This window comes from Ischnura elegans, chromosome 1, assembly GCF_921293095.1.
Source record: "Ischnura elegans chromosome 1, ioIscEleg1.1, whole genome shotgun sequence".
NCBI classification, from domain to species: domain Eukaryota; kingdom Metazoa; phylum Arthropoda; class Insecta; order Odonata; family Coenagrionidae; genus Ischnura; species Ischnura elegans.
Window position 1 is genome coordinate 135,413,900 of NC_060246.1, and position 7,817 is coordinate 135,421,716.

At 42.1% G+C, this 7,817-nt stretch overlaps 2 non-coding genes across 2 annotated transcripts; both read left to right on the plus strand.

Moving 5' to 3' along the window:
* The first annotated feature begins 1,959 nt into the window (after positions 1–1,959).
* On the plus strand, positions 1,960–2,047 carry Trnay-gua. Its single transcript is given in 2 exon segments — positions 1,960–1,996; positions 2,012–2,047. It is a non-coding gene; the product is annotated as a tRNA-Tyr (tRNA).
* A 1,300-nt stretch (positions 2,048–3,347) lies between these two features.
* Positions 3,348–3,435, plus strand: Trnay-gua. The gene is given in 2 exon segments: positions 3,348–3,384; positions 3,400–3,435. It is a non-coding gene; the product is annotated as a tRNA-Tyr (tRNA).
* Positions 3,436–7,817: the final 4,382 nt, after the last annotated feature.

Sequence of the window (7,817 nt, forward strand, 5' to 3'; positions counted from 1 at the left end):
TCGGTAACCTTACGTGCGTATTATAGAAAAATATTGCAATAAAATGACCGTTCGGAGTATTTACTCATAAGACTCCAGTGTCCATAGGTCAATTCGTTCATTTATAAAATCGGCGCAGGACCTGGTTAAATTTATTCGAAAATTAGCGTGGTAGTTGTACAATTTTGCATGAGCGCGAATTTTTTGCAACACGCGATGCCGTAATCATAAGTTTCGTGCGATTTCCTTGATTTTTTATGTCGTGATATATTTAGGCTATCTTGAATGAAGGTAGGTATCTCGGGGTGAAAAATTACATGTATATAAAAATTGAGTGAAGGAGAAATCTCTAGAAAAGACGTAGATACAGCCATGGAGTACTGAACTCATATATTATCCACTGTTTGCGGCAGTTAGCTGTTAATTGCTCTGAAGAATAATAGTCGGTAAGTAGTACGCTTCGATTTTTTCTTCGAAGCTCTCAGAGCCATGAAACTTATTGACAAAATCTTCTCGAGTTTGGTCCCGTGTAAGGCTGTTTAATGCCAACGCTTCGATGAGAAACTCCCTCATCATCATCAGGGCTAAGACTGACTAAATTTTAAAAGAATTTCAGATTATAACATCAGGCCATTATAGCATTAGGCCTAAGACTTATCGATGACGATCCGACCTCGCCGGGAAAGCCTACAATCTTTTATCTTGGAACTTATTTTTCTTAAAATGCTTACTTTTAATTCTTCATTAATGTATTCTATAGACGGGCCTTCGCCCTACTCTGCTGCTTCTCCGTAAATCTCTTGGCCGATGCTGGGCGCCTAGACACTCCACCACCTCGAGGCGCCCCGTCGAAACCACCTCGATCTCTCTCCAACACACGCACACACAAGCAACGGAGGAGGATCCCCGCGGAGGCCTTTGAGGGGGGTCTAACATGTCCGCCTGCCCCTCCTCTTCTCTGCTTCCACTCGTCCTATCCAACCCACCCTCCCCCCCCCCCCAACAAGGCACACACACAACAGACGTCATTCCCCTCCCACGACCCGTCTTCTCGACCGACCTCACCTCCATACCAGCACAAAACCACCCGCCCCGACTATTATCCCCCCCTTCCCACTCCCCTAACAACATGGCCATCCCTTCCCCTCGCTACGCGATGAGCTTCCACCAGGGCCGCTCCCTCTTCTCTCCTCCGACCGTGCATCGTTCCCCTCTCGGCTGGGGGTCAGTCTCCGTCTATTCCTTCTTCTCCCGGGAGCCCCCCATGGCTTCTTCTTCCTCCTCCAGCCGCGTCTCTATCTCACGTGGTCTTGTTAGATCCCCGGCGGAGACCCCGATTCACAGGAGGCCACCCGTCCGTCGCGAGGGCGACGCAACGGGGGTGTCTCGTGTGATGAGTGAGACGAGGTCCAGTGTTGGAGAGGTTTTTCAAAGGGAGGCAAAATGATGGAACGGATAGGCAAGGTTAAGGAAGAGTAGCGCTCTGGAAATGGTGGGAGGGGGTGGTTAATTAGCTTGGTCTGATTTGTCGATCATGCGTAATTAACGTTCGGTTGCTAAGAAAACTTCCCTGGTGAGTGGATCGGCAGATAGCATAGCTCATTACTCGCAAACCGTCCGGGAGGGAGGATAATGGGGGCAACTGCCCCCCTATGGAATTCCAGTCGAAAAGTATAAAATGGCTTATGCATAAATTATACGAAAAATTATAAAGTTAGATAGAGTACTCCATTAAAAAACTGGCAACAACGGAGCCCATAGCTAGTGCGAAGGCTAGTAAAATTTTATTATTCTCTCATAGTTAAACTTAAACTAAAGGCAAACATCGGAAGAAGAGTATATTTGGTAGAGAGTAAGGAGTAATTTAAGTCGTAAGATCTCCATGAATGCCAATACGGATCGGAGGAAACTATTTCTGCAAATGGTCGTTCTTGTTTTCTTTTTAAAATGAAATATGATTGTACTGCCCTCTCTTCATAACCTTCGATAGCTCAGTTGGTAGAGCGGTGGACTGTAGAGGCACATATCAGAAATCCATAGGTCGCTGGTTCAAATCCGGCTCGAAGGAAACTTTTTTTTGCCGAGATGAAGCTACTACTAGGCGGCAATATAAAAATATTTATAAGCTTCTCACATTCCGCTCCTTAATTTTTCTCCGTTCTCAAATTGTGAGTCCTCATTTATAACGTCTCCCTACCCAAATTTAATTATGATTCCATCCTGTTGTGGTTTATATTTTGCTTATGTGGGGTATTTTAATTATGATGGGGCTTTGTAAAGGCTATGTAATATCGACTGAATTTATATATTAGGTGTTCTGACTCCCAACTACACGGCCCGTCTAATCACCTGGTCCACCCGTGTTTTCATAGGTACCGATCATATCTCCTCAATGAATCATAGATCCGCTCCTTATTATACTATCAGTATGAGACAGTTTGTCATATTCAGGCCGTGACCGTTTCCATTCGCTTTGTGCACATGCCCACTTAGAGATGAGAATTCTCCCTAATCCCATATCAGTGGTTTTGTATTACTATCGTTCACTCAAACTCAAAATCGCAAGTCATTAAAACAGTTCGATAGATGGAAGGGAGAGATAAGTTACTAGGAAAAAAATATCTTCCCCAATCAGGGAATCTCTCCTAATTTTAAAATGAGAAAGTACGCAAGTTACCACCCACTTTTCGTGAGTTGGTGACGTCATTGGAGGTCTGGTCCAATTACACGTTCGGGAAGAACCTGTCATAGATGGAAGTTACCGCTTGCAAGAGTAAATAACAACGAATCGCACGGGGCTCATGCACAAAGCTGAGGAGCAGCGGAGAACCGATAAGATATCCGGCATGAGTTCACCACGGCATCAACTTACTTGCGATAGGGCTAAGGCTGTCGATTTTTCATCGCGAAAAGCTCGAGGGGTTGATAAGTGGAAAAATGCGGCTCTATACATTTATCTATCGCTATCGCAATCGATTATAAAATACAATTGGTGAACGATATAATTTCCCAGAGGTAATTTTTTATCATCACTTTCCACGGGAGTGTTTCCTTTTTGATACATTGAGATATAAATAAAGACAAACTGTTGGAAAAAAATAATAGCATTGTTAAAGCCATTTATGAAAACAATTTCCTTCCATTTTCGTGCACTTTTTGCTACATGTGTTAATTTTTAAAAAATCCTCAGGCAAACATAGGAAGAACAATGCATTTTGGAGAGCCTACGAAGTATAAATTAAAGGCGTAAGATATCCATGAATCCAATGGCGTAACATATCCATTGTCGTAGAAAACTTATCTCTGTAATTGGCCGTTCTGGTTTTCTCTTTAAAATGAAATATGATCGTATTACGCCCTCATCTCACCCTTCGATAGCTCAGTTGGTAGAGCGGTGGACTGTAGAGGCAAATATCGGATATCCATAGGTCGCTGGTTCAAATCCGGCTCGAAGGACATTTTTTTCTTCGAGCGACTATATCTAATTTTAAAATATTTCTCAGCATAAAATCTGTTCTTCATTAAGTTAATCGGCAATTAACTGGCAGAAAGATTTTATCCAAAACCAACATCATCAACGCTTTACCATTAGTAAGAGTGAATGTTCTCTTTATGTTTCCGAGTTCTCCTCTAGTGTGCGGAGTTAAGTTGACGACGGTTTCGCTAGTTACTGTTCCATCTAGCGAAAATATTGTCCTGTAAGGCAACGCACGTGGTAAAGAAAACAAGAAAGCATGAATAGAACCACAAACATCACCTCTCCTGTAGAGGCAGAAATTATGTAAAAGAGCGAAGTAAAATCCATTCAACGATCAAACTCACCCTGAATTTTTTTTGAAAAGTACAAAAATCTAGGGCAATGGTGATTGGGTGAAGCCGTGGGAAGATTGAATCCACAAAATAATATCATAAATGTTTTAATGAAATTGGTTCATATATGTTTATGTTTTATGTTTATGCTCCCTTAACATTTTCGAGTTCTCCTTCAGTGCGTGGAGTTAAGTTTACAACGGTTTTGCTAGATACTATTCCAACTAGCAAAAATGTTGTCCCGTAAGAAAACGCACGCGGTGAAGAAAATGCAGAAGGATGGATAGAAGACAAATTATCAGCTCCTAGGAATCCTACAAAGGCAGAAATTATGTTAATAAACGAAGCAAAATTCATTAAAATAGCCATTCCATAACGGTCTAACCCGTCTTGAATTTGTTTTGAAAATTTCAAAAAAATCTAGGGCGATGGTGACTGGGTGGAGCCGGAGGAAGATTACATCCACAAAATAATATCTTTGACGTTTTAAAATAAGTATATGCTTAAGTGCTCTCTTTATGTTTTCTAGGTCCCCTCCAGTGCTTGGAGTTAAGTTGACAACGATATCGCTACTTATTTTTCCAACTAGCGAACACGTTTTCGCGTGAGACAACGATCGTATAGGAGAAAACGCGGAAGCACGGATAGAAAAACAATTATCAGCTCTTCAAAATCCTGAAGAAGCAGTAATTTTGTCAAAGAACAAAGTAAAAGCCATTCAAACAGCCACTCAACGGTCAAACGCTCTTGAGCATTTGTTTTGAAAAGTTCAAAAAAAATCTAGGGCGATGGTGATTGGGTGAAGCGGTGGGTGACGGTTACGGACGACTCGCCGTCTGCGCTCGACTGAAAGAGATTTGAATGCCACGGAAAAAGGTGTGCTCGCTCGCCTTCCGTCTGCTGCCTTGGTCCGACCGTCGGCATTTAGCCGTACGTCGTTATTCCGTGTTCCTTCCCCCTCCCCCGCACACACGATCGCATCGCGCACACCGAGTGCACCTGTCCATCCGCCGGTGCGCGCGCTCGCCATATTACGCTCCTTCCCCCCCACGCGAGCACTTGTGCGATTCCAGAGGGTAAAGTGAGGGAGAGAGAGAGAGCCCTATCTTCCCCCTCGTTCATTCTGAATCACTCGCTGCACCCTCCCCATATCGCGATGACCTGTTATTCTCTTCCCTCCCCTCCACTTCCCTCGCCGCGAATGAGAGACACCTGCTGGCTCCTGTTAGCCCTCTGATCGGCCGTTGGTAGTTCGTCGAGGGATGTCCTGTGTCGAGAAAACTCTAGGGATATTCAAACTTGGAAATGGATTAGCGGCAGGGCCGGTTTAAACAGTAAGCGAAGTACGCGACCGTTTAGTACGCCAAGAAAAAAAGGAGCGCCAAAGCGCTCAATCCAATGTTCAATAGTAATCAAACGAGGAGATTAAATGTTGAGGTTTGATTTAATCCACAAAATTATTTTAAGTACATTATATACAAGAGAATCCCTAATACCTCTCAGGTTATTTTTGAGGGTGGGGGTGGTGGGTCAGAATGATGCCCGCTTAGTATAGAAAAATGTGTAGAACCGTCCAAGGGCGTACCCAGGATCAAAACTATGCGGGGGAAGGGCAAACCATGGTTGTTCAAGTTGTAGGTAAGATGGAATAGGTGAATGAAATCGACATTTTAAGGAAACTTTAACAGCTTTCTATTAGTTTTTAAAATTATTTGCTTGAAAAATATTATTTTCCTTAAATATATATGCGATATTTGCTTATAGGGGGGGGGGGAGGTGGGTACACCCATGGAACCGTCTCTAATTAGCGGTAAGGTATTTTTTTTTGTGGGAGGCGGTTTTATCTGAAGTAGCGCTAACTGTTTTGTTTAAATTTCATTGAGTCACGGCCCAATTTGGGAATGAACAAAATATATTAACACAAAGGCAAATTTATGTGATAATTATGAGGATTACTATTATGATAATTATGATGATAAAACTATGATATTAAATTCGAAATTCTCCAGAGGTAAATCATTTGCCTTGACAAAATAAGTACGCCGAATTTTGGGATTTGAGTGCTGGTCCTGGCAAAGGATATTTCCGTTAGGAATTAGGTAGTTTCCTTCATCAAAGAAGACGAAAGGCATTGATTGCGATTCGTTACCCACCATTAGTGTATTTATAATATACAGATTATTTGGTTTTAAATATCCCAGGTTAGACGAATCTTAATGGCCAATTTTAACCTCATTTGAATAAGGCCCGATTGGCGCCCATGCGATGCCACTCCACGTGACGTCACATGGGCCTGGATGCTATACGAGCAGTTGGGAGTTTTACATCGCCTGAGATTATCAATGCATGCATGAGGCACAGAGCTCAGGGAAACATTTCTTAATAATCACCTATTAAAATTGCCTATGGTCGGAAAGTTTCCTTCGTTTGATAGGATATTAATAATCCTTATTTAATCCAAGCGCTACCTGCTACCAGCCTGCATCGTAGCGGCGCTCATAGCCTCGCACCAATGTGGTCTCACAAGGCGGCAGCCGGAACTGGAATGACGTCACACGGGCTTTTTCCAGCATTCATACTTAGCCGTCGCGTTTTCGTTTGAAAATTTTCACTTTTCATTTAATCGCGAAAAATAGATACCGTCATTTAAAAATCTAAAAGCTATATATACTCCAGGAGTAATAATCTTTCGAATTAGGCAATTAAAAAATAATGGGAAACCACCCTATTCTCGGTCAAAAATTGAACTTCTTGATGGCATCGTAAATTTCACCGCTTGCTGGTCCGATATTATTTCCTGAAAACAACTAATTTACTCACTTTTAAATTAAGCTTTTTAATATTTTTCCCTCCTCTTGGTCCATGAGATGAATAAAAGACGATGACTTCTCTGCCGATTTATCAGGGGCTGAAATCACCGAAAGGATACAAACACCCACGCCTTGAGTAGAGAACGGCTTGAGCGGGACTCGACCCCGCGATCGAAAAATGGGAAGCGAAAATTCAAAAGCCTGCTGCAACCGAGGCCGGCTGAAATGTCCACCCATTTCATTAGTGTGTACATAAATCAATAGCGTTGCGTTAATTAGGAATGGGAACTATGGAAAAACAACGTTCTCCTGCGTTCCACTGAAAAAAGTATTTGAGTCTCCCTCTCCGAAGTGAAAACGAATTACGGGCTGTGCGGAATAGTGGTGAACGCAGTGGCGTAACTAGGAAAATGCTTTTGGGGGGATGAGGTGGCTTTGGGGGGAGATGAGGGAGGTTAGTGGGGCTACCCCTCCCCCAGGAATCGGGGAGTTCAGGAAAAATGTTGAAAAATATACCTAAAAATAAATTTTACATCAATTTGGCACTTTAACTTTAATCAGATGCAGTTATTGTGTATCAAATCCAGACAAGATTTTTAAATAATTTTTTGATTTCTCTAAGGTTTTTGGGGGGGAGGGATACATCCCCTCATCCCCCCCTCATGGTTACGCCACTGGATGAACGTAATGTGTACGATAGTTCCAAGGTTATCGTAGCGAGGATGACCATATTTCCTGCTGAGTCCATATTATGATACATCTATTTTCCTTTCAATGACGAATTTAATAATTAATTAATCATTTAATAACCAAAATTACCGAATCAGTCACTGCGAAAATTGACATAGTTTACAAGATATCGCGGTGATCGATAATATCCTCTCGGAACTCGACGTTACCACTACAAAAGGGAGAGCTGAATTGAGGAATGCCTAAATTTGTCTAATATCATTCATGCAGACCAGTTCAGACAAAGCCATTTAATGCAAATAACTAATTTTACAATACTATTGTGGGCCTATTTAATCCGGCAACGTCAGGGAACAATTCTTGTACACGCGGACTAGGCATATTTATTTTTATTATCAAAGAATATAATTTACTGTCTTTTCTGGGTGAATGAGGAAGCAGTTTTGAAATCTAAAGCCAATTTTTCATAATATTCCGCTATAGGTAGTCATAGCAGTAAGGAAAAAGGATCTGTTTTAAGAGACGAAG